We start from the raw sequence: 27,042 nt of genomic DNA, 5'->3' as shown, positions 1-27,042 counted from the left end.
CTTCCTCTGGTTCTTTCTCAGGTTCATCCTCAGGTTCTTCCTCAGGTTCTGCTGCATTCTGGGCAATTTGCGTCTGCAAGAAATCGCAACGCTCTAGAGCTATCTCTGTCCGAGTTCTCGCCACATGAAGTTGCTCTTGCAAATCTATCATCTCTTCTTGCATTTTTCTCATAATCTTCATCTGCTGATCGTTAATATCCTGCACTTCCTTCATAGCCGCTGTCAGGCGGGAAATTTCCTCCCTAGCCTCGGTTCCATCTCTTATCAATCCGGAAACGTCCGCTCTCGCCAAGCGCATGAAACCCGCGTCACGCTCTAAACAGGAAACAACAGCTGCGAGAACACGCTCTATTGGTTCGGTTATGGGTGGTAGGGTGTTGGGGTAAGCAGGACGGCTCGTGTGAGGTAGTGGGGGAACTTGTTCGCGATAAACCATACGCCTGATCAGACTCGGGTACCAATCCCAGCTAACGTCGTCGTCGTACATGCCTCCAGATAAGCGATACCTCTTCGGTGCAGGGGCTTCTAGTTCCAGGGCTACTCGGGTTGGCGACGAGGTAGGTAGTTAAGGTTCCTTTCCATGGGCATGAGTCAACTGGTCGGATGATGATGATGGTGGCGTCGACATCCCTACAGGATAAGTCGTGTATGTGCGCGTATGAGTGAATGAGGTAAAGAGATAAAGATGACGAAAGACTAAACAAAGTATATGCAGTGCGTAGAAATTATAACTAATGGGTCGTTGCAGTTATAGTCTAGTATGCATGCAAATTTCTAGTTCGCTATAACCAATGCATCTGATACCAATCTGTCACACCCTCAAAATCCACTAACGGAGTTTTACCGTCAGAGGGTGTGAACTAACAGGATTGGAATCATTTGTTATAATCAAACCATAAGTAAAGTTTTCAAACCACGAAAACATTTAAGTGTAAATAAGTGCGGAAGCGTAAAATCATAAACCAAGTGTTGCGTCACGCAGGACGACTTAAAACCCAATTAATAACAGTTTAAAAATAAGTTTGCAAAAACGATAGAGTTCAAAGATGCATGTTCCTATACCGCGCGCCCGCCTCGGCCACCTGAGAATAACATACTAAAAGTGTCAACACGGGGTTGGTGAGTTCACAAGTTTATATAAATAAAGCGTTTGCATTTGCGTTTACGTTTTGCGTTTGCCTTACTAGATAATGTTAAATCAATTATATATTTATAGGTAGCTAGCCTATAAAGCAAGTATTACTAAGTGTTCGACACCGAAGCTGACTGTTTATCAATAACCAAAGCATAATCAAGCATAATCTAATCCATACAAAGCATAAGAACACTTAATACATGATTTACAAAATTAGGGTTTCATGTTTATACCTTAAAAACGCAGAAACAACCAAGAGGAAGGTGAGAGATGCCTAGAAACAAGTGCGGGATGCTCCGATTATGAAAACTAAGGCCAAAACGAAGGTGATATGGTGGTGGTGATGGCTGCCGTCGCCAGAGGAGGGGGGGGGGGGTGAGGCCGATCGGGTTAGAGAGAGGGAGAGAGGAGTTAGGGTTTTTAATATTATTAATAATAATATGTTACACAAAGGCCTCTCAACTTCTAGTTATTACTTTTCTAGCTTAAAGTAACTTGTTTGCATCTTGAGTTAGTGTTCTATACAATATTATCAAATAGCACATAAGCCTAACACATAATTATCAAATAATTATTGTTTGGATGTTTTTCGTTTATTCACCAATGGTTTGCGTCAACTCGTTTGCGTTTCGGTGTAATCCCGAAAGACTACATATGTAGTGATTGTCAAGCGTCATTTAAAACCCTAGTTTAAATGTAATGAGATGTGCGTTATAGATCAAGTGATCTTAAGTTTGAATTGACGGAGTTTGGATTAACGGAGTTAACCTGAAATTGACGAGTGTCACACCAATGCACATTCATATGCCTCATATCTTGTTGGCTAGTATTAATGTGGTTTGTACTTAGTTTGGGCTTATATTGTAAACCGAGATCACGTTGATCTCGGTGGGCTTTTGGCTAGTGTTGGGCTTGTATGTAGTCTCTAGATAAACCATTTAACTAGGTTTATTATATAGTTAGCGGTGTGAGACGTAGTAGAGAGATATCGGTGGTTTGTGTAATCCGTTGTGCTTAAGTACTAGACGTCTAATATACGTGTGTTTTGAAGCATGTTCATCGTGTTCCTGTTGTGTTTGTTTACATCCTATTGAATCAACTCGTGTTCGTTTCCGCCTAATCACGAGATTGTGTGATACAACATTGAAAGATCCGTTCATAGGACTTACAATTGGTATTAGAGCCTATTGACCTATTCTAGGCTCGGTGGTGATATCACAGATTCAATGATTGTTTTTTGTTAATTGTTTTGGTGGCCGTGGTATTCGTTTTTCGGTGATCTACTCATCGGAGAAAGAAAGAGGTTCCTTTTGGCTTGAAGATTGATTTAACTTTGGCTAAAATTCAAATCCCATTGATTTCGGGATTTAGTTTGTTACCAAAGTTATCTAGTAAAAGCTCCCTTGGGTTTCCTGGGAGTTCTCGGGCTATTTACAACGTTCCGGCCATCACTTGGTCGTTCTCGGTGAAATTTGTTAGTTCTCGGCCAAATCTGTTTGTTCTCGGCTAAATCCAAGTGTTCTCGTTGGATTTTGATAGTTTTCAGTCAATTATTTGTGTTCTCTATTGACTTTTGGGAGTTCTCGGTCAACTAAATGTGTTCTCTGTTGATTTTCCATGTTCTCGGCTACTGTAGTGATTGTTCTCGATTGATTTTCGAGGTTGACGGCTGACTTTCTGGGTTCTCGACAATGTTTGTTCTCGATTGTGACTCTACATCTGGGCCTATCCTTATTGGGCCATAGGAAAACTGAAATATTAATTGGACTTATATACTGGACCGAATCATTAACTGTTTATCCAAGATGGACCAAGTAACTAATAATCCATCAAATGTTGCACAACATCAAGAAGTGAACTCCATAATGGGAAATGCTACTCGTGTACCTCGTTTGCTGTCTCATGAGGGGTTTGCCGAGTGAAAGTTTAGATTTGAAAAGTATGTGAAGATGAAAGATGCCAAGATTTGGAGAAGCATTTTTCAATGTCCTCAAGCTATTACTTATCAACGTGAAAACTCTGAAGAAGTGGCTGTGAAGCCTATTGAATTGTATGACAATGCAGACTTTGAAAAGATTGAAGAGGACGACAAGGCTCTTACTACTTTAACCATAACAGTTTCACCTGAGATTGACTTGGGATTTAGAGAATTACAATATGCAAAGGCATTGTAGGAAGTCCTTATTGAGGTTTATGGGGGTAATGAAGACATGAGAAGAAGCCGACAAGATCTCTTACGACAGAAGTTCAATATGTTCAAACATGTTCTGGGAGAGTTGTTGGAAACTCAACTGCAGAGATTTATATCTCTAGTGACTGAGATGAGATATGCAAACATGAACTTGACCGCTGCTGAGACAAATAATAAACTGGTCAACTCCCTACCATAGAGCTAAAATATGAATGTTGATGTGATTAAAAAGACAAAGGATCTCAACAGGTTAACTTTATCAAAAAGTAATGGCAATCATCCGAGCTTGTGACATGGATGACAAGCATCGTCCCATAAATCATGCAAACTCCTACAATGCAGCCGGGTACAGTGTTGCCTCTAACAATGCTCTCATTTCGCAAGACAACTTCTGATTATTTAAATCTTCTCAGGGGAAGTACACTCCACCGCATCAATCTTGGAATAATGTTTCTATGTTTAAGTCTGCTCAGGGTCAATTCACCCAGGCATCACCATAACCAACTCCCGTGTTCTTTCCTCAACCTGTTCAATAATCTGTTTCTGCTGCTAAGCCCCAGCCATCTGTTGTACCTTCTATTCAATCTCCCAATCAGATTCCGGTATCTCAAATGAGACTCAAGAAAACATTGCTTTAATGGCAGGATTCATGAATTGCTATAACGCCTTTCTTGCTGGAGATCTGGTTCAACCAGTTGTAGCTGCTGAGTTGGATCAAATCCATCCATATGGCGTGGAGGAAATGGATATCTCTTGGCAAATCGCCATGGCAGTTTCTCGCGCAAAGAAATTTACAAAGAGAACGGGCAGAAACAATGTGCCAGCTAATCAAAAGGTGGGATTTAACAAAGATACTCTAAGGTGCTACAATTGTCACGAGCCAGGTCATTTCGCTCGTGAGTGCATTAACTGTAAAAACTCGGACTTTTCGAAATCTGTATTTTTATTAAAAACCCGACCCATTTTGGTGTTTGGGAAATTTTATCACTTTTATTGAATTAATTAAACTATTATATTATATAAAACATATTTACAACTATCATATTTTGGCATAATTAACCCAAACTTAAACTTTAACCCCAAATAGTTTCCACCTTCAAACTACAAGGACCACATTGCAATTTATGTCTTTTTAACCCATTTCCTTACCTGGATTATCCGGTTACCCATACTCATATCCAATTTGGGTTTTCTTGTACCCGAATCTAATGAACGCTAAATTGGACAACAAATCTTTGTATAATTGATGATTTTGATCTCTTAATCATTTATATTTGCCAAATTCAGCCTAACCGACACCTTAAACGCGTTAACAATATCAAGTTTTGATCCGTCTTTCCTTTTTATTCTAGCTGACAACTGTTTGGACTTGTTCAACAAGATATCCTTCGTAATATCTCAATTAAAATAACAGATACATTCTTTAAACCCTACCCGACGTTTCCCCTCTATTTAATTAGATTATTTTGGTCGTTTTTATCTCGTTCATCAACCTATAAGCGCCGGCCTGTTCTGGTTCAATTAATCCTCGCCCGATCATCGTTACAGGTAATTGCATATATGGTTTTAATCGCGATTTCATGTAGACCAAAAGCCCCAACATCTGATTGATTAACTTAAACGATTTAAGCCGATTGGGAATCTAGGGTTCTTGGAGCATTTGGGATTCTGTTTATATTAATTCGTTATGATCTTTTATCAATCAGACACACCAGCACGCATGGCTGGTGTGTGTGGGTGTAATTACTTTAAGCCGGGGGTAGCGCAGGTTCGATCCCCTGCCACCCCGTGTTGTTTTTCATTTATTTATTTATTTACTTCCTTTTGAAATTAATTAATAAACATATTAGTAATAATAATAATAATCAATTAAAAACTATATTATTGTAAATCGAAAAAATAACACTTGTTTTCTTGCGTCTTTAATCCGTAAACATATATATGTATTTATAATAAACCGAGAATTAATGATCTAATATATAACAAGCAAATTTTATATAAATATATTTATATAACTTATAAAACTAATAATATTTTAAAAATGTATTTTACTTTTATATGTGATAAAATGTTATAATATATTATATATATAATTTAATAAACTAATAATCTTACATATTATATTAATTATGATTAAAGAATATAACATGGCTTAATAGCTTTATAAATATCGAACTTGCTTATATGTTCTAGTTTATTAACTTAGCGTATCTCCGTATTCTTTTTCCTTATTAGGCCTTATCGTCAACGTGCGTGATCCGCTTTCATCATTTTTATTGTTATATATTCACTATTTTTCGTCTATTGAGGTGAGTACAACATTCCCCTATTTTACTTGTTTACCACGTTTTGGGGACATATGCGTAAATATATTTCTCATATATACTTATACTCAAAACTGCAACTTTGTCTTATGTGTTAACAACTTATACCTTACTTGTTTATGTGTTTATTTTCTTTGTATGCTTCCGCATTCGGAGAGGTCCAACATAATCTCAGTTTCGTATGATCATACGCCAGTCGTTAGCCTTTGTGCTTCTCGACATCTCAGTTATATTTGCTCATTTGGTTAATTTGTTATTCTCATATGACTTGTTGCAACTACATATTTTTGTTATATACTATATGTACATTTAAACTGGTGTGTTGCTCACTCAACCTTGTGTTGACAAACTATATTATTTTCAACGCATATGCAGGTTATCGTGTGACGTGATTATCAAGATTGTTTGAAACAACTTAGGATGCATGTTAGAGAAAAGATACAAGAACTTAATTTTGGATGTTTAATGTAATTGTTTATTTATTACTTTGATGTACATGAATATTTGTTTGAAATTATTAAATAGATATTAAAACCTATAATGTTGCATAATAGTAACCTTGAGAGCTGTAACAATCAGTTTGCGCCACAGCATTTCCGCCGTAGGTTGGGGTGTGACATTAACCCAGCTAAGGAAGCAAACAGAGAAAGGCACTGGTCCTTGCGGGAAATGCAAGAGGAGAAAATGTAGTAAGTACAAGCGAAGGTGAGCGAGGTTTGGTAGCTCAACAATTCTCTTGGAATGATCAGATGGCTGCTCTTAGCATCAATAATCAGACTGCAAGCTTTTCCTGAATTGAAGTTGCTGAAAAAGAGAATGTTGCTAAGGAACAAGTGAAGGAAATTCAATTTGCTTTCATGGCCTTCACTCCTTCTAGCTCATCCGAGATAAGTTCCGAATTATGTTCACAAGCTTGTATTAATAAAGTAGATTTATACAAATCCCACAATAGTTACTTGCTTAGAGAAATGGAAGGACTAAAATCTGAAAATTTCAACCTTAAGAAAACTGAGAAAGCTTTCAAAGATAAAATTGAGGCACAGAAAAGGGAATTTTCGAAACTTCAATATGATTTTAGCATAAAATGTTGTCACCACTTAGATGCCAAACATAAAATTGTTGAGTTAACTGCTGAATTGGAAGCCTCTAAGTTAGAGATCGTTAATTTAACCATGGTTTTGAAACCTGGCCCGACCCGACCCGACCGGTCTGACCGGGACCCGACCTTAATACCAGTCCAGGTTGGGGTGTATAACCTGTTTTCTATTGAGCCGGCCGTTCTGCGCGGGCCCGGTTGGACAGGACCCGGTGACCCGACGGTCGAACCGGCAGATTTGTTTTGTTTTCTTTAATGATAATAACCATAATATGATAACCCTATCACATCCATCCAAAACAAACCATATCTGATATCTCATCCATCCAGCCGCACCTCCATCCAGCAACACCTCCTTACCACCGTCGCTCAACCACCTGCGACCTCACCACCGCCGCCCCACCACCTGCGAACTCATCACCGCCGCTCCACCACCTGATATTATTACTAATTGGTAAGTAATCTTTTTACCTATGTGGTTGTTAATTTACTAATTCTCCGATTCGGTTGTTGTTAATTTGTAACAGACTGTTAATTCCATGTTGTTAATTTACTAATTTTCCAATTTGGTGTGCTATTGTAAATTTGTAACAGATTGTTAATTCCATGTCTAAAAATAATAATACTCTCTAATTAACTAAAGTCTAGATTATCTAAATTTGGTTGTTAATTTGGAACTAATATGAATCTGTTATAAATATCTTATTTAGTGTACATTGTATAGCCATCTGTTATGAATCTCGACTTTGATTTTGTATTTAATTTATTTTGTGCAATTCTTTATAGGTTATTGTGAAAATGGACTCGAATTCTATACCATCATTCGAAGAAACTTCACTATCTCAGGCTAGTGTTCAATCAAGCAATCGTATGAAAACAGACATCACTTGGAAATATGTTACTGAAGTTGACGATTGATTGGGTACTAATAAGCTTAAAGTGTGTGTGTTTTGTGGTAAAGGATTTCGTGGAGGGGGTATTAATAGACAAAAGCAACACTTGGCTGGAGTAAAGGGACAAGTTACTTCATGTTTAAAGGTTCCCGCTAATGTCCGGTGTATTATGAAAAATGCTTATGATGAAAGTTTGCAAGCTCCAAAAGAAATTAGTGTGGAAAGAGATGAAGGGCAAACAACTACCCCACAACAAGCTCGGGTGAAAAGGAAAGTGTCTTCTGCATCAAATAGTCGGCCATTGGAAAATAACTACAATGCTTGTTAACCTTCAATCAAATCGATATTGAATAGTAAAGAGATAGTGCATGATACAGATTTAGCTGTTGCTATGTGGTTTTATCATGCTTGTATACCAATGAATGCAACTAATTCTCCTTTCTTCCCGATTACGATGAGTAACGTAGCTTCAATGGGGCATGGTTATACGGGGCCCTCTTATCATGCATTGTGTGTGGCTTTATTGAAAGATGCTAAAGAAAGCGTGACACTCATAATTGAAGGCCAAAGAAGGATGTGGTCAGAAACTGGTTGCACTATTATGAGTGATGGGTGGCGCGATAGTAGACAAAGTCCTCTTATAAATTTCTTGGTCTATTGTCCAAGAGGGATTTGATTTTTTAAATTTGTTGTTGCGTCAGATATTGAGACCAATGCTGAAAATTTGTGCAATTTTTTTGGGAAGATTGTTAAAATGGGTGGTTATAGGAATACCGTCCACTTGGTCACCGATAATGCTGCTAATTACAAGGCTGCAGAAAGATTGTTGTGTGAGAAATATCCTTTGCTAACTTGGTGTTGGTACATAGATGTCAGTAGTTCATAGTCTAGCGTTTGTAATCGAGTCTGTAATGTAATTGTGTTTAAGTTTATCTTTATGTATGTACGCGAAGTTGTCAGCAAGTTCGCTTAGGCGAACTTGTTGAACACGCGAAGTTGTTGACAAGTTCGCCTAGGCGAACTTGTTCAACGAGCGAAGTTATTGACAACTTCGCCTGAGGCGAAGTTGTCGTGTATTTAAGTAACCTACGGGTTACTGTTTAGAGGTTGGTTTTTCGAGAGTTTGTTTGAGAGTTAGTGATAGTGTGTGATCATTTCACGTGTCAAGTGTCTGTAATAGACGTGGTTCGAGTTATAATATAACGTGGTTTCGTTTGTATCGTGTGTTCGTGTTTTACGTATTCTACACTCGTAACTACCTACGCAGGGATTCCGCACCTGCGCAGATAGCGATATCCCGTGTAAGATCCGTCCGGGAACCTACAATTGGTATCAGAGCTTAGGCTCGATTGTGAGGTTCGGGATTTCACGCGGGTGTAGAAAACGTCTCGTTTGACCTATTCGCGGGACACGTTTTCGTTGGGATTGTGTTATACTCACCTTATACAGTCATATTCAAGCCGTTACAACGACCGGAAACTGCTAAATCGTCGAAAACAGATCTGAATATTTTCAGTGTTCTTCGGGCGAAGTTGTTGTTCTTCAGGCGAAGTTGCCGCCACTGGAAGTAGGGTTTCGGCGAAGATATAAGGCTAAGCGAAGTTATCCACAACTTCGCCTACCTCATAAGTTCGCCTAAGCGAAGTTATCCTCAACTTCGCATACCTTCTAAGTTCGCTTACCTTAAGCGAAGTTATTCTCAACTTCGCCAAGTCACGCGAATTTAAGAATTTTCCAGCGAAGTTAACAATTAAGCGAAGTTAGCCTTAACTTCGCCTATAGTACTGTTTGGAAGATTTTTTTTAATTTTCGGTTTTTTTCTTGTTTTCGCGAAGATGTCGCCAATTAACATCTCTGAATTAGTTAAAATGGAAGTAGAAGCGGGGTTGGCTACTAAGGCCCCAAGGTTGATGAAAGGAACTGACTTTGTGGCGTGGAAGGATAGATTCATTCAATATATTAAATACCAGGATGCAAAGATGTGGGTATGCATCCAGGATGGATATATCCCACCGACAATGGTGTACGAAGGTCGTGATGTGGTTAAGAAGTACAACAAGATGGAGGAAGAAGAGAAGAAAATGTATGAGGCCGAGAGCAAGGCCCATGCTGCAATTACTATGGCTCTTCCTCAAGAGATTCTCCATACTTTCAGGAAGTACACTTCTGCAAGAGAGCTTTGTGTTAGGACATGAAATGTCATGTGTATGTCCCCAGTTCTATCAGGATGGTTCGATATGAAAATAACGATCGTGAAACCAAGTTAACGGACTGAAAATGTCAAAAGAAACTGATTCGATCGAATCAGTGACTGATTCGATCGAACCAGGACTCATTCGATCGAATGAGATACTCATTCGATCGAATCAGTATACGATATATAAACGAAACTTAGGAAATTTCACAAGAGAGAGCACACATTACACACAGTCACGAACCTGCTACTGCCGAAAATCCTCTCTGCCCATCTTCGTCGTGTCGGTCTTTTCCTCCGTCCCTAGGTGTCAAACCGTCTTAGGAATCGTAACCGTGCGTTGTTGATCACCACCGAATCGCCGTGTTAGAGGATTCCGCACTCTAACACGTTGCCCCGTGAATCGTTGGGAAACCGTGTCCCGCACCGGTCCGACAAAGTGGTATCAGAGCCTTTGGTTCTAGATTCACGTTAGATTCGTGGTAAAATTCGTGTTTTTCTCGCGAAAATCGTAATTTTTGCCGGAAAATTCCGAATTTTTGGTGTTTTTGATCTTGGTGTTCGTCGTGTTCTTGTCAAAAACTGTTAAAATTGTCATACTTTGGTGTTTTGATCTTAGAATTGTGTGTTAAAAGTTCGAGTTTCGTCAAGAACGTTCCTCGCGTTCTTCGTGTTCTTCGTATTTTTGGTGGTTTTGATCCGTTTTTTGGTTGGTCTTAAGTTGTTTTTGTGTTAAAAGTCATATTTTGATCTTAAGTTGCTTCTTGATCTTCCAAGATTTGTGTTTTTGATTCAAAATTCGAAAATCCGTCAAAATCTTCTAATTTTGGAATTTCCAGATTTTCCGATCGAACGTGTCTATTTTTGGAACTCATTCGATCGAATAGCCTTCCTATTCGATCGAACAAGTTTAAACTTTGACCGAATCAGTTTTTTCCCGCCGAGAATTACTCCTAGTTCATTCGATCGAACCAGATTTGTTCGTTCGATCGAATTAGTCACCATTCGATCGAATAAGTCTTTTATTCGATCCGCCGATTCGATCTTTGTCTTATTCGACTGTCAGAACCCGTTCGATTGAACCAGAAACTCTTTCGATCGAACCTCTCAACCCATTCGATCGAACCAGATTCACTTTCGATCGAATAACTTACAGATCAGCATTTCAGAGAGACATTCGATCGAACCAGAACACATTCGATCGAATAGGTCACTCATCCGATCGAATCAAACCCATTCGATCAACAGTTCAACGTTAAAGCAAAGAAACAAAGATGGCTGCAAGTTCGAGTACCAACAAGAGGATTCAATCGATTCTCGAAAGTGATTCTGAATCGGGAAGCTATAACAAGCCACCAAAGCTAATGACTTTAAACGATTTTACAACCTGGAAGACAAGATTTCAAATTCATATAACAGGTGTGAATCCTGGACTTTGGGAAGCTGTTCAGACAACTTGGGTGCATCCGACAAATGATGATGGTGAGACTTTGAGTTACTTTAGGCTGTCTGAAGATCAAAGGATAGCCTTTGATGCTGAGAAGAAAGCCTTCTCGTTACTGTCACAAGCACTTTCAAGCGATCTCTTCCATCAGTTTAACCAGTTTACAACAGCGTCAACTCTTTGGAACGCACTGGTTGAACGATGTGAAGGATCTGACTCACTTAGAGAAATTCACGCACGGGAGCTCAAGCGTGAATTTGATTTGTTTGGTCCAGAATCGGGAGAAGACATTGAATCGTTACTGTCGAGATTCTATCATCTAATGTCAGAACTCAAGTCCTATAATGTCAAAACAACAGGGACTGAAAAGGTTAGATGTCTTGCTCAAGGACTTCCAACCAGCTGGAACACCTTCCTGACAGTAATGAGAAGAAGTCATCAGCTGGAGACGATTCTCCTGTCTGATTTTATTAAAGAAATCAGACAAGAAGAGGCTGAACTAAGAGCCTCCTCCAGAAAACCGAGATCAACTTCTGACAAATCACTCTACATGTCAAAACCTCCTATGTCAGATTCAACTGATCATGCTCCGATGAAGACCGCTTTTGTCTCCTCAACGTCAAATCAATCAAAGGGGACTGAAACGAGATCTTCCGTCCCACCATCAACTTCTGGAAACTCAAGTACTAACTCCGGACCCAAGTCAACGGAGAAAGCAACGTTGAATACTGAAGGCTTGGGAACAGTAACAGTGGAGGTTGCCAAAGAACACATGGCAACTCTAGGCACGATAATTGAGTCCTACAGTTTAATGGTGGCGGGTAAGCTAGGAAATAGTCATCTGGACAGTGATGACTATGAACAGCTTGACGAAGATGATATGGAACGCATAGACATTATGTGGGCTCTTGGCAGTGCGTTCCGAAGGGCCAGAAAGTGGACGAAGAAAACAGGTCAGGCCCTCTCAATAAACAACAAATCCAAGTTCGGCTTTGATAAAAACAAAGTAAAATGCTACAACTGTGGCGAACTTGGTCACTTTGCCAAGGAGTGTTCGAAGCCAAGAAGGGAAGGTCACCAATATCCCTTCCGAACCACTTCATCATCATCCACTCCTGCTGCAGCTGCTGCAACTGTCAACCTTGAGAGACAACTGGTCCCTCAAAATCAAACCGCAGCAAACAACGTCAACATCAACAATGAAACTGCTCTTGCAGTTCAAGGGGATGAAGGCGAGACATGGAACTTCAGCATCAACATGGCTGATGTCACAATAGTAGATGGAAACTCTGAAACCGAGTCTGTTGTTTCCTCGACCAATGAAGAATATATTGTCGATGAACCAGCTGCTGAAGTCCATGAAGAAGAACATGAGGTTGAAGTGGTATCTTTGGAGATTAAGGAGGATCACGATAAAGAGTCAAATGTTCCTCAAATATCTCCATGTTCGACAATTCCCGCAGAGGCTGCTAAAGTTGAAGAAGTCAACGAAGTAGAGTCTAAAGCAACTTCTGCATCGTTTCTGGAAAAAGCTGGGAATCTTTGCTTTGCATTCATGGCAGAGACATCAAATGCCAAGGTAAGTTCTAACCCATCAACTCCCAAACCAGAAAATGTTAAATGTTTAAAATGTGAATTGTATGAACAAGAAATTCAATCTCTAAAAGAGAGAATTAAAGATCTCGAGGCTTACAAACAAGCAGCCTCAAGATCTTTAATGGAACTGACTGACGCGCTTGCACAGAATAAGGCTTGGAAGCAGAAAGAGTCTGCTTTTAAAGAAAAGATTGATAGCCTTAAGCGTCAGAACAAGGAACTTGAAATATGTGTTCTGAATCAACAAGATTCTATCAATTTTCACATAAATAAGAATAATGTTTTGAAAAAAGAATTGGAAAACTTGAAAGCTGATTTTGAATCATTGAATTTCAAATTAAAAAGTTACTCTAATTCATCTTATTTATTAGAACACATCATTCCCGAGTTCCGAGGCAAAAAGGAAAAAGGCGTGGGATATAACAATGTCCCACCCCCGATCCTGAATCAATTTGCAAGCACACCAGGAGCTGTGCCGGATGATGAATCAAATGATTATATACCCGAGGACACAAACCAAATTTCTAAGTCTAAGGGAAAAGAAGTCATTGACCCGGCTCCTGAGTCCAAACAAAATGTTGTTGCCACAGACTTAGGTTCCACAACTAAGTCGGGCCCACCACCATCTAAGTCAAAGGCAACAACAACAAGAAATTCTCAGAAGAAAAAGTTTAATCCTAAATCTGAGAAAGTCTATGTGGAACATAGTACCCAGTTTGTAAAGGAGGGTAACGTTAATGAAAAACATAATTTCCCAAAACACCCTCCTAGACAAACTACACCCCAAAATATCAAATCCAGGGGGTACTATGATAACCGACAAAAACAGAGTTATTTCTCTCCACCAAGTCAAAGGGGGAGAAACTACTGTTTTTCGTGTGGAGAGGTAGGGCATATAGCAAGATTTTGCTATAAGTACACGGATCCTAAGCAGTACATATCGACTCCGGATCCGAGGTATGCCAAGTCACCTCCTAGGAGGCGACCGACCATTGACGTTCAAGGTCAAGAACGGTTTCACACACCGAGGTCGTTTTCTCCTCGGAAACCTCAGCCAACCTCACCACACCAATCCCCAAACCCCTCAGATCCAAATGTTTCCACTTCGACAAGTGAAACTCAGTCTTCAACCATCTATCTCAAACATGTTGAGAAGAAGACTGACTTTTGGAAACCAAAGAAAACTAACACTGTTGACAACAATGTCAAACCAGAAAACAGTGTTAATGAGGGTAAATGGATTGAATTGTACATTCGTGATGAAAATGGAAAACCCAAGACCGTAAAGGCTTGGGTTTCCAATGATATTTAAACCTTTTGTTTTTGTGTGCAGGTTGCTCTATATGATCCAAGATTCAACATGTGGATCATAGACTCAGGAGCTTCCAGGCACATGACTGGAAACATGAATCTCCTTTCAAGTGTCAGACAAATAAAAGGAGGTGCAGTTTCCTTTGCAGGAAATCAAGGAGGTTATATCACGGCCCAAGGAATTGTGTCTAATGGGCGAATTTCGTTTGAGAAAGTTAATTTCATCAAAGAGTTGGAGAACAACCTGTTGTCGATAAGTCAAATCTGCGACAAAGGTTTCAAAGTTATGTTTGACGACCGAGATTGCCACATCTTGGCTAAGGATTTCAACTTTCCTGAAGACAAGGTTTTAATGTCAGCTGCACGCCAGAGTGATCTCTACATTCTGGATATGGCTAAGGCAGGGTCATCGTCTCCAACGGCGACATGTTTTGTGTCCAAGGCATCCGAACGTGATACTGTCTTATGGCATAGACGGATGGGACACATAAATGTCAGGAACATGAACAAGCTTGTGCACAACAGACTAGTTGAGGGAGTTAATCTGAGAAGCTTTCGTCTCCCTGATTCGTGTGTGCAGTGCAAAGCAGGAAAGCAAATAAAAAGGTCCCACAAGTCTAAGAGTTTCCACTCGATTGATATTCCGTTGGAACTCCTTCATATGGATCTTTTTGGCCCAATAAGCGTCAAAAGTATCTCTGGGCACTCATACTGTCTAGTGGTTACTGATGAATATTCTAGATTCTCTTGGGTGTTTTTCTTGAAAGTAAAATCAGAAACGTTTGGATGTATACAACTGCTGGTTACAACTATTGAGTCTCAATACAATCTGAAGGTTCGAAGAATGCGGTCAGATAACGGTACAGAATTTAAAAATGCGAATGTTGAAAATTTCTGCAAAGAAAAAGGGATCGTTCAGGAGTTCAGTGCTCCATATGTTCCACAAATGAACGGGGTTGCTGAAAGGAAAAATCGTACGTTAATCGAGACAGCAAGAACAATGTTAGCCGACTCAGTGTTACCTGTTACGTTTTGGAGTGAGGCAATTGCCAACGCCTGTTTCACATTAAATCGGGTAGGCATTGTCAAGCGCCACGGCAAGACAAGTTTCGAGCTTCTTCAACGACGAAGGCCTAACTTAGAGCACCTGGAACCATTCGGAGCTCTTTGCACGTTACTTAAAAGGCACGTTGATAATAAGTTCGAGGAGAAGATTATCAAGGGTTATTTTCTGGGTTACAGCGTACCTCTCAAAAGGGTCTTCAACAGAACAACAAAATTAGTTGAAGAATGGTACCATGTCGATGTTCAACGCTACACAGAACCAGCCAAGGGGATAGGAGAAGACTGGTTGTTTGATTATGACAAATTGTTCAAGTCTTTCAATCTGTATGAGATTGCTATTCAAATGATGTATGAGGCGCAAAATGCACCTCCTGATGAATCTTTGAAATCTTCAACTCATCCTGGTCCGTCATCATCTTCCTCCACAGAGTCTAGCGATCAAGTTCAAGAATCTTCCGAATCTGAATCTGAAGATGAATCTCCAGCAGATGATGTACAATCGGCACCAACTCAGGTTACTTCACAACCTTCATCGTCAAATCAAGAAGTGCCGAATGCAGATCAGCCTCTAACGTCTACTTCAGAGGCACCACAATCCGCTCCAGTTCCTGAGCCGAACTTAACTAACTTGGAACAAAATGTTGTCATTCCTGACAATCCGGTTGTTAGGACTGAACGTGATCATCCACAAGACAACATTATAGGGGACATTCAACAGGGTGTCAAAACTCGTCGACAGCTGAATTTTGGTCTCTACACAGAAATGATGGAGTCAGGATCAGTTGCTCTTAATGCCCATGAATGCTTCTTAGCACAAGAAGAACCACACAGCACCACCGATGCGCTGAAAGATCCCAACTGGGTCTCAGCCATGCAAGAGGAATTATTGCAGTTTAAAAGACTTGGTGTGTGGAAGCTGGTGGATCTCCCCAAAGGACAGAAGAAAATTGGCACTAAGTGGGTACTAAAATGTAAACGTGACGATCGTGGAGTGATTGTTCGCAACAAAGCCCGCCTGGTGGTCCAAGGGTTTAGGCAAATCGAAGGCCTAGACTACAATGAGGTATATGCTCCGGTTGCTCGTTTGGAGGCAATCCGGATGTTCTTGGGGTATGCATCTTTCAAGAAATTCAAAGTATATCAAATGGACGTCAAGAGTGCCTTTTTGTACGGTCACATCGAAGAGACCGTATATGTGGCACAACCTCCAGGTTTTGAAGACCCATATCACAAGGACAAAGCCTATCTGCTCAACAAGGCTTTGTACGGTCTTCACCAAGCCCCGAGAGCTTGGTATAAAGAACTATCCAAACACCTTCTGAACAACGGGTTTAGAAGGGGAACCATTGACTGCACGCTATTCTCAAAAGAAAAAGAAGGAGATCTAATTATGGTACAAGTGTACGTGGACGACATCATCTTCGGGTCCTCGAATAAAACACTTTGTAAGGAGTTCGAACAAGTGATGAAAGAAAAATTTGAAATGAGCTCCATGGGTGAGATGAAGTTCTTCTTAGGACTTCAAGTTGATCAAAAAGATTCCGGTATCTTCATTCACCAGACAAAATACGTCAATGACATCTTGAAACGGTTTGAGATGTTGAGTTCTTCTTCACAGGGAACTCCTTTAGAGGTTAATCACGGGATTAATCCTGACGAGAAGGGTGAATTGATCAATCCAACTCACTATAGAGGGATCATCGGATCTCTAATGTACCTGACTGCTTCTCGGCCAGACATAATGTTTGCTACGTGTCTCTGTGCACGTTACCAGTCAAAGCCGAAGGTCTCCCATCTGATTGCAGTCAAAAGAATTTTGCGTTATCTGAAGGGTACTCCAGATTGGGGTCTTTGGTATCCTTATGATGACAACTTCGATCTTCATGCGTATAGTGATTCGGATTATGGTGGTTGTAAACTCGATTACAAATCAACAACAGCAGGATGTCAGTTCTTTGGAAGTCGTTTAGTAACGTGGCAATGCAAAAAGCAGACGTCAGTCTCCACTTCAACAGCTGAGGCGGAATATATTGCGGCTGCCAGTTGCTGTTCTCAAGTTATTTGGATTCAGCAACAAATGCGTGACTACGGTATTGAATGTTCTACTACTCCCATATATATTGATAATTCTGCTGCAATTTCAATTACCAAAAATCCGGTCCATTTTAGCAAAACGAAGCACATCGAAATTCGATATCACTTCCTTCGTGACTGCTACGAAAAGAAGTTAATCGATGTGATAAAAATCCCCACTCAGGAACAACGCGCTGATCTCTTCACTAAAGCATTTGATAAACCACGGTTTTTATATTTACTAGAGATCAACGGCGTTAAACGTATATCAGAAGATGTTCCTGAAGATATCATTTAAATTGTTTTCATTTTTTCTTTTCTTAAAAATTTAAAAAAAAAAAATCCAAAAAGATTTTGTTTTTTTTTATAAATTCTAGGGGGAGAAAGGTTTCAAGAAAAACCAAAAATTTTCAAAATTTTGAGAAGTTGATCTTGTTACAAGAAAGGTGATAGTACACAGACGCTATCATACTGAGACATCAAAAAGATTTGTTATTTCTGTACAGCTTATTTTCATTTTTCTTATATTAAATTTTTATACATCACTATCGCTTAAAATTATGTCGGTTACCTCAGTTTGATGGACACATTTTCGGATGTGTTTTGGTCCTTACTTCTACTAGTAGATTATGAGGATAGCCATTAACCAGATGACTGAAAGTGATCGGGGCGGGTTTTGATGGGTTTTTTATTCTTTCGCTGAAAAATAGTCGGTTATACTTAGTTAGAAGGACACATACTCGTATGTGGTCGGTCCAGTTGATCCATTGGATCTTCAGGATAGCCGTTTACCTGAAGACTTTGACTTGATCGGGGCGAAATAATTTAAACGTTATTTTTTTTTAAAAAAAAAGGACATTCATATATATTCAGAAAATGAGAAATTGATCCAACCTTGGAAAATGATAGATACACTGATTCTGTGAGCTTAACTAGTGAAGTTATTAGGCTTAAAAGGCTTTAGAACGGTCATTGTGTGTCATGGTAGCTTTTTATGGTGCGTAAAAGTAGATGTGATACAAACTAAATCTACTCGATTTTACGTGGAAACTCCTTAAGAGTTTTGTATGTCTTCATATATATCTTTCCGAATGATAGGCAGAAAAGCGATTACCCAGTCATACACGAGCCCATAAGTGTTCTGATTCCTGTAAAGATAGTGTGTGAAGAAACTGCAGTGATCCAGATTCGGGACTTGAAATTGTTTACTACTCTGAAGTCTATGTAACATTCAAAAAAAAAAAAAAAAAAATAAAAAAAAAAAATAAAAAAATAAAAAAAATTTTACCTTATGAGTGATTGAAACATTCTAGAGTTAACAATGTCAAGACTTCTCAATCATGGAGTAAGAAAGAAAACGGGAAGCAGATGAAGACACTTACAACCTTAATCAGACACTATGGGTCAAGGTCAATTCGGGGTGACTTGGGGAAAGCCAAATACGCTTTGAGAATAGATAGGAGGCATCATAATCTCTGAGTTGTTACCCACTTAAATTTTGAGACATAATTGAACCTAACTCGTATCACAGAAACGATGAAAACCATTTTAAGTTATTTACATGCTCACAACCTGTTTCTTTATGTCATAATACAGCTAAACACGGATCTGTGTGACAGTCACGTAATTAGTATGATTCCTGTTCGGATCTTTCTCACAAAAAGAATATTCATTATGTCTTGTTTAACTTCGTATATTCTGTTAATAAAAAAAAAAAAAAAAAAAAAAAAAAAAAAAAATTCCCGAAAAGTCTCAGTAGATAGTCATATACGTCTGTATGATTTCTTATTATAGATCCTTCTCAACCAAAAATAATGTGTTTTAAATTTTTGTACAGTTGTTTATTTCAGTTTGAATATTATAAAAAAAAACATACAAAAAGATTTTTATTCTGAATTAATTTTTTTTTAATTTTATTCTGTTTTTTTTTTTTTAATGAGAAATCATCGTGACAGGTAGTCTGATCCCTGTCTGTTCCTACTAATTGTTTATCCAGTGTGTAGGAATGAAAGAAAACTTCATGCAGGTTGCTAAATGTTCATCTGTGCAACAGGCTGTGCATGAAAGAAAGAATGAAGTGACAAGAAAACCCAAAGATGTTTGAGCCTGATATTTTTCCATTTGTTACTAATGTATTATGATCTATATGTTCTGTAGGAACGAAGCTCTCAGGATTGGAAAATGTCTAAGAAAACTAACCAAGTGTCAAAAGTTTATGTTTTCGTGCAGGTTCAAAGGCATCACGATCGATGGACGGGAAATAAGAAATTTAAAAAATTTATTTTTCAAATGTTTTCCCTCATTCGATCGAATAGGTTGCTATTCGAATGAATAACTCGATCGAATGGACAGTTTCGATCGAATCAGTGTGTGAGAGAATGCGAACAGTTGTGAAGAGACTCATTCGATCGAATAGAATCTCATTCGATCGAATGATCCAAACGAACAAGTCCATTCGATCGAATAAGTCCAAAAACAGTATAAATATTCAAACTTATTCGATCGGACAGAATTATTCGAAAAATATTACGGATTTTCTCTCTCAAATTTGTTTTTCTCAAACCCTCTTTTTGATCCGATCACTTTATTCAGTTTTTCACGTAGATTACAAAAATGTAAGTTTTACTTGTTTTTAACCGTGTTTTGATCGGGTTTTTGGTCGTTTTGGTTTTCCGGGTTCGGGTGTTCTTCATTTCTGGGCTTCTGCTTATTCGATCGAATGTGACTTATTCGATTAGTAGTTCGATCGAATCAGAAGTAAATGATAAGATCTATCTCATTCGATTGTCTGTTATCGAACCAGATCTCATTCGATCGAATGAATAGCTCACCCGATCGAATGTGTTGCTCGTTCGATCGAACTAGTCCAGAAAATTTGAAAATTTTAAACGCATTCAGTCGTTTCGATATCTGTTCGTTCTAACACGTTTAAGTTTACAGATTCAATGGCTGAAGTTGCAGAAGTGGTTGCTCCATTCAAAACGTCTATCAAGCACAATATCGTGGCTTTCCTGGACGAAAAGTCTAGCCACGGGAAGGATTTTGCAACAGTTATCAAATTTCTGAAGAGGTCAAGGATTTCTGGACCTATCTCGAGGATCGTTGAGCCTATAATGTCAATTCAACAAGAGTTCTGGAGGAATGCCACGCACGACAAAACAGTCGTGCCGTCGGTTATTCGCTCCACGGTCAGAGGGCATGCCATCGTAATATCTGCCCAGGTAATCCGAGAAGTCTGCGGCTTTGTAGACTTAGAATCAGACCCTACATCATTACATCCTGCGGCAACTAGAGGATGTTTCGCAAGAATGAAGTATGACGGCGATCTCAATGCCGGTCTGCTTCACAAAGCCAACCTGTGCCCCGAATTCAAGTATCTGGCACACGTGGTGATGCATTGCTTGGGGCCTCAACGAACTAGCTTTGACAAGCTGAGGGAAAGCATGCAGTTCACCGTAGCTGCTCTAGTGATGAACCGCCCCTACAACTTCTCTCAAATGACGTTTGGTCATATGGTGGAAAACATCACGTTGAAACAAGGGAAGAGCGAGAAGTTTCTTCAGTACCCGAGGTTCGTTCAGATGATAGTTGATACTCAAGCACCGGGTCTACTGAAAGAAAATGAAGGTGATGTGGTGAAACTGGACCACATGAAGAATGAGACTCTCAACCGTCTCAAATCCTACAAAGAACGTCCCACCAGGCCACCACTCAAACGATGCTTCGGGCATATAGTCAATCCGTCCTACAGGGCCCCTCCGAAGAGGAAGTGGAGAAATGCTGCCAGTGATTCAGACGTCGAGAATTTACCGTATCAGGAATCCAGCGACGATTCTGACACTGAGGAGGTGGCGGTCCCGGAAGACACAAGGACAGAAGCTGAAAAACAGGCTGATTGGTATTTAAATGTTGAGGATCTGGAGGCTGGTGAAGAAGTTAGAGCCGAGAAACAACCGGCTGAGATAGATGCGACTGAAGAAAGGCCTGCAAAGAGGCAGAAGAAGAAGGTTACAAGAAAGTATCGGAGTTTATTTTCCGATCAACCACGTCCTTCAATGGTACCATCAGTTGGGACTTCTGCTGCCCCTCCTGCTCAACCAGCACAGCCACCAACACCGCAGTCAGCACCACAACCTACTCCTCAACCTCAACCGGAAATGTCTATACCTCAAAAGGTTGCATCTGAAATTGCTGATCTTCACAAGGCTATGATGAAGATGTTATTGTTCAAGACAGAGCAAGAAGAACAGAATCGACTCAGAGATGAGCAGATTGCTAAACTTCAAGCTGAGAACGAAATGCTCAGGCTTGAAAACAGTCAGCTAAATGCTACTGTCGCTGAACAAGGATCTTCGATCAACAAGCTGAAAGAGTCAAATCTAAGCCTTGAAGCAAAAGTGACCGAGCTGAAAGGAGATGTTCTTCGTCTGGAAGGTCCAACCAATGTCGATGTGGACACAGACGAACTGGACTCTTCTGATGATGGAGGTGAAGGTATTTAAGAGGAATTTGAGTGAATGTAGTGAGGACTTAAATGTTAAATCTTTTTAATTAATGATTTGTGTGTAAACTTAGTTTCATATGTAATGGTATTGTATTTCATGTTTATGATATTACATATGTTTATTTAAAATTTGTGTTACATTGTGGTTTTTAATCAACCAGGTGATGCTGATCCGTTTAATGTCCAACCGCTGCAATCAAAAACAGCAGCGGAATATTTCACGTTTTTACTGGACAATCCATATGAGCAGCAAAACTTCGCAAGTGGAGACTTGGAAGAAGGTGAAATTTCACACAATTTCACAGAAGAAGAACTGGAACAAATGTTTGAGCTATACAATGAAGAAACAGGCAAGTATCTGGCTTTGCCTTCAACAGAACAAACATCTTCTTCGGCTGCTACACCTGACTCAACATCATCTACGGCCGCTGATCCCTATCAATTTGATGAAGTTGAAATGGAAGACTTGACACAGGAAGAATATCCAGAATACTACACGTCTCAAACTGACAATCTTCCTAACTCTGCAAGTTTCTTCCAAAATGTAACAGAGGAGGAAATACAGAAGAAGGCTGACAAAAGGTCAAACACAATGAAACAGCCTTCTGAAGCAGATCAAGCCGAATTCGTTGAGAAAACAGAAGAATGCAAGAAAGCTTTCAACGCTATTCTTGAGAAGATAAGGTCCAGACGACAAGCAAAGCCGACCATTCCTCACACAACGTCTTATAAGATGAAGGGTCGTAGAACTTCAGGAGAGATTATTGCTTGGGCGTGTCTGAAGGATCTTAATTGCATTGCTATCAAGAGAGAAAAAGGGGTTGAGTACTTTCAACGTATCACTGACTTGAAGACTCTTCCTACTTATGATCTAAACCGTCTGAACTATCTTGATATGCTTTACGCCAGTTCATCTCCATTTGCCACGTACTATCAGAGTGTATTGCGAAAGGAATACAACTCAAAATGGAAGATGATCACTCCACAGAGGCCAAAGAGATATACAAGTAAAAAGGAGATCGATCCGATCACCAACAGGCCAATGATTATCTTGAAGTACATGCCACCACTCACGATGAAGAAGATTCCTCTAAGAAAGATGAAGCAGGACTTCTACAAAGCATTCAGGCATTGGTACTATGATGGAAGACTGCATGAAGCAGTTATCGTGCTCAACGACAATGGAAATTGGAGCACAATTCGCATATTTGATCCTATGTGGCTCACAAACTTGTCACGGGAGGATGTCTATACACTATACAAGACAGAGATTCTTTATGCCCCCGAAGACAGAGAGCAAGCATTAACGTATAGAAATGTCATTAGGATTTGCTTTGCCTATGACATACATGCAGGATCAAACTGGAAAGAGCAACAGAAGAAGTATGCACAAGAAACTGAAGCTTAATTGTCATGTTTATTTTGTTTCTTGTTGTAATTCAAGGTTTAATCTTCTGATTGTAATTGTTCTTGAGTTGAATGTAATTTGTTTTGGAACATTGTGATAGATTGTGCTTAAATGTTTATCTAAAGTTCCAATTGACAGCTTCTCAGGATATGCGGAACCTATGGTAAGTCTGACTGACTGAACCATTTGATCTTGAGAGAACTTCATGAAGAAAGGAGTTCGTGGATGCAACGTGCGCACCACTAGCTTTGAGAAAAGAGAGAGTGAGATAACTCCAAGGGGGAGTTACGATCGAGCAAGAGAACTCGATTGATTATAAGTAAATAGAACTGGCTCCAAGGGGGAGTTTGTTAGGACATGAAATGTCATGTGTATGTCCCCAGTTCTATCAGGATGGTTCGATATGAAAATAACGATCGTGAAACCAAGTTAACGGACTGAAAATGTCAAAAGAAACTGATTCGATCGAATCAGTGACTGATTCGATCGAACCAGGACTCATTCGATCGAATGAGATACTCATTCGATCGAATCAGTATACGATATATAAACGAAACTTAGGAAATTTCACAAGAGAGAGCACACATTACACACAGTCACGAACCTGCTACTGCCGAAAATCCTCTCTGCCCATCTTCGTCGTGTCGGTCTTTTCCTCCGTCCCTAGGTGTCAAACCGTCTTAGGAATCGTAACCGTGCGTTGTTGATCACCACCGAATCGCCGTGTTAGAGGATTCCGCACTCTAACACGTTGCCCCGTGAATCGTTGGGAAACCGTGTCCCGCACCGGTCCGACACTTTGGGATGCTCTTGAGAATAGATTCGAAGGGAACGTGGGTATTCGTGCCTCGAAGATCAAGCTGTTAAAGACCCAGTTCTCTGTATTCAAGCATTTGAAGAACGAATCACTCGATGATATTATCACCCGATATTATCATCTAATGACAGAGCTGAACAACTATTCGATTGCTTACAGAGAAGAGGAAATAGTTGAGAAGCTTCTCGATGCTCTCCCACCGAAGTGGGAAATGTACACTGTTCTAATGAGGGAAGACAGAGACTTTCCTAATTGTGATTTGGAGACAGCAGTAAACAAGCTCAGAACCATTGAGCTTAATATGGTTCGTAAAGAGACACCAACAGATCAGATTCAAGACCCTGGTATGTATGGTGCCAAAGTTAACTCAGGTTCAAGTTCGAAGCCTGACTCTGCTGCTTACTACTCCAAAGGAGAGTCAGGTTCTGACTCTTCTCATGAAGGAAATGTGTCTGTAAACATGAACGGTGATGTTTGCTTCGTTGCTAGAGGATCAAGTGCTTCGAAACCTCAAGCATCCTCAAGTAGTTTCTCTCCCAGTACTTCAAGCAATAACTACACTAAGATGCCAATGAGTGTCAAATCTGCTGAAGAGCAGTTTGCAGTCTATGCATCTTTTATTGCTTCTTATGAGAACTATATACAAGGGAAGATTGTGGACCCTGCTGTTTTGGAAGAAGACTATGACCAGATCGATCCTGATGATCTGGAGGAGATGGATCTGCAGTGGCAGATGGCGATGATAGTCAGAAGAGTGAAGCGTTTCATGAAGAAGACTGGCAGAAAGTTCGTAGGAGGAAAGCCAGGATTTGACAAGTCAAGGGTGAGGTGTTACAATTGCCAACAGAATGGACACTTTGCAAAAGAGTGCACTAATGCACGGGTAGAACGTAGTCAGGGGAGGACTACACAGCAAAGTGGAAATAACAATGGGAATAGAGCCATGATGTCTGATGCTGGAGAATACAACTGGAATATGTTCTCTGGAGAACTCTTTGAGCAAGCTCACATGGCGAAGGTTGCAGCTGAAGAATGTGTGAAAGCTGCTGAAAATGAAAAAGCCTTCATGGCTGATGATCAGAACACCGAGGTATGTACTAAACCTATCTGTACTAAGTGTGAGAACTTGTCTGAACAGCTTGCAACAATTACTGATCAGTTTGTTAAATTGGATGCCGAATTTAAAACCTTGAAAGAAGATCATCATTTTACAAAAACAAGAGAAAGTAATTATAGAATAAAAATTAAAGCGTATGAAAAGGACGTTAAAAGTTTAAAAACCAAATTAGCTGAAAAAATTGATGTGATCGATCTAAGCTACGAGGTTTTAGAAGAGAAAACCAAGTTAATTGCTGAGAAAGAAAAGCAGATTGCTGATCACCAGGTAAAAGTGGTGGAACTTAATAGGAAACTGGAGCAATTCCGGAATTCCTCCGCTATTCTTGATCACCTCGTCAGTGATCAAGGTTCCTCATCTAAGAGGGGAGGAATTGGTTACCATGAGGTTCCACCACCATATAACCATAATTATACTTTCAATCCTAGTGTTCATGAATCTGTTAATTTTGTAGCTGATCAGACAGGTACTGCTAAGGAAACTGATAAAGTATCGGAAGTTAGTAAAGGCGAAACAAGTTCGCCTGTCTCAAAAATTAAAATTTCAAGTCCAGTCTCATCTGATTCGGATAAGTCATCCGAGTCGGGTAAGACAAAAAAGAAGGAAGTATTACCCACTAGTGGAGAAAAGATTAAATCAACTCAAAAGAGTACTCCACTCAACCCATATGTCCCACCTTATGTGAGACGTACGGGTGGTAATACTGCCTCCACATCTAAAACATCTGCTGAAAAGAAAGCTGAATATAGATGTTGTTTTAGATGTAATCAAACAGGGCACCTTGTTGCTGATTGCCCTCTGAAGCAGCGTTTCAGAGAGGTGAGGCCCTCGAAAACTGAGACTAAGGTTTTTAGTAATCGTTTAAATGTTAAAAATGAAAACCATTCAAATTTGAGATATAATACCGGATTTCAAAGAAACACATCTCGTTTTCACACTACTAATAACCAAACCAACTGCTATAATTCTTTTAATTCTCTTAATGTTCGTCAGTTTGGTTGGCCTCACTATCAGTCTCCAAGGAGGTATCCTGTTAGGACTCGTGAAAATTTTCCTAATGCTAACTATGGTCAGTCAAGGTGTGTGAGTTCTGATAAGAAGGTTAGTCGACCCAAGACCAAGAGGTCTTGGGTCCCCAAATTTTAATAATCTCTTTTGTTTGTGCAGGAACAGTTGAATAGGGCTTCCAATAATCTTTGGGTTGTGGACAGCGGCTGTTCCCGGCACTTGACTGGTAACAAGAATTTGTTACAAGATTTAAAACCTGTTCAGGGAGCAAGAGTCAGTTTTGCCGGTGAGAGTGGTGGCAGAATAACAGGAAGGGGTACGGTAACTAACGGAAAGATGACGTTAGAAAATGTGAACTTTGTTGAAGAACTGAAGCACAATCTGCTGAGTGTATCGCAGATTTGTGATAAAGATTATACCGTACACTTCACGAAGACTGATGCTATTATGTTGAAACCTGGTTTTCAAATACCAGAGGAGTGGATAGTAATGAAGGCTCCACGTGATCGAAATACGTATATGATGGATCTAAGTTCAACTGAAATGTCAACGGAAGAATCGTGCCTTTTGACGAAAGCAAGCGAATCGGAATCTGAACTGTGGCACAGGAGAATGGGGCACATTCATCTTCGGAAGATGAACCATATTGTCAGACATGGGCTTGTGTTGGGTGTTCCCTTAAAAAGTTTCAATTTTGAAGACAAATGTCTTGCGTGCAAAAAGGGAAAGCAGCACAAGAAGTCTCATCTCACCAAGAAAGTAAGCTCAATTGCTAGTACACTAGAGCTGCTTCACATGGATCTCTTCGGTCCTGTGAATGTAAGAAGTCTAGGTGGTACAACTTATTGCTTGGTGATTACTGATGA

At 39.8% G+C, this 27,042-nt stretch overlaps 1 pseudogene; it reads left to right on the top strand.

The window, feature by feature from the left end:
* Positions 1 to 6,507: 6,507 nt before the first annotated feature.
* LOC143623394 (uncharacterized) overlaps positions 6,508 to 27,042 on the top strand; it is a 30,095-nt pseudogene continuing 9,560 nt past the window's right edge.

The sequence above is a fragment of the Bidens hawaiensis genome, unplaced genomic scaffold (genome assembly GCF_021521415.1).
Source record: "Bidens hawaiensis isolate Kalapana, Puna unplaced genomic scaffold, B.hawaiensis_p1.1 tig00003430_1, whole genome shotgun sequence".
NCBI lineage: Eukaryota > Viridiplantae > Streptophyta > Magnoliopsida > Asterales > Asteraceae > Bidens > Bidens hawaiensis.
This window is presented reverse-complemented; position numbering and strand designations above follow the sequence as displayed.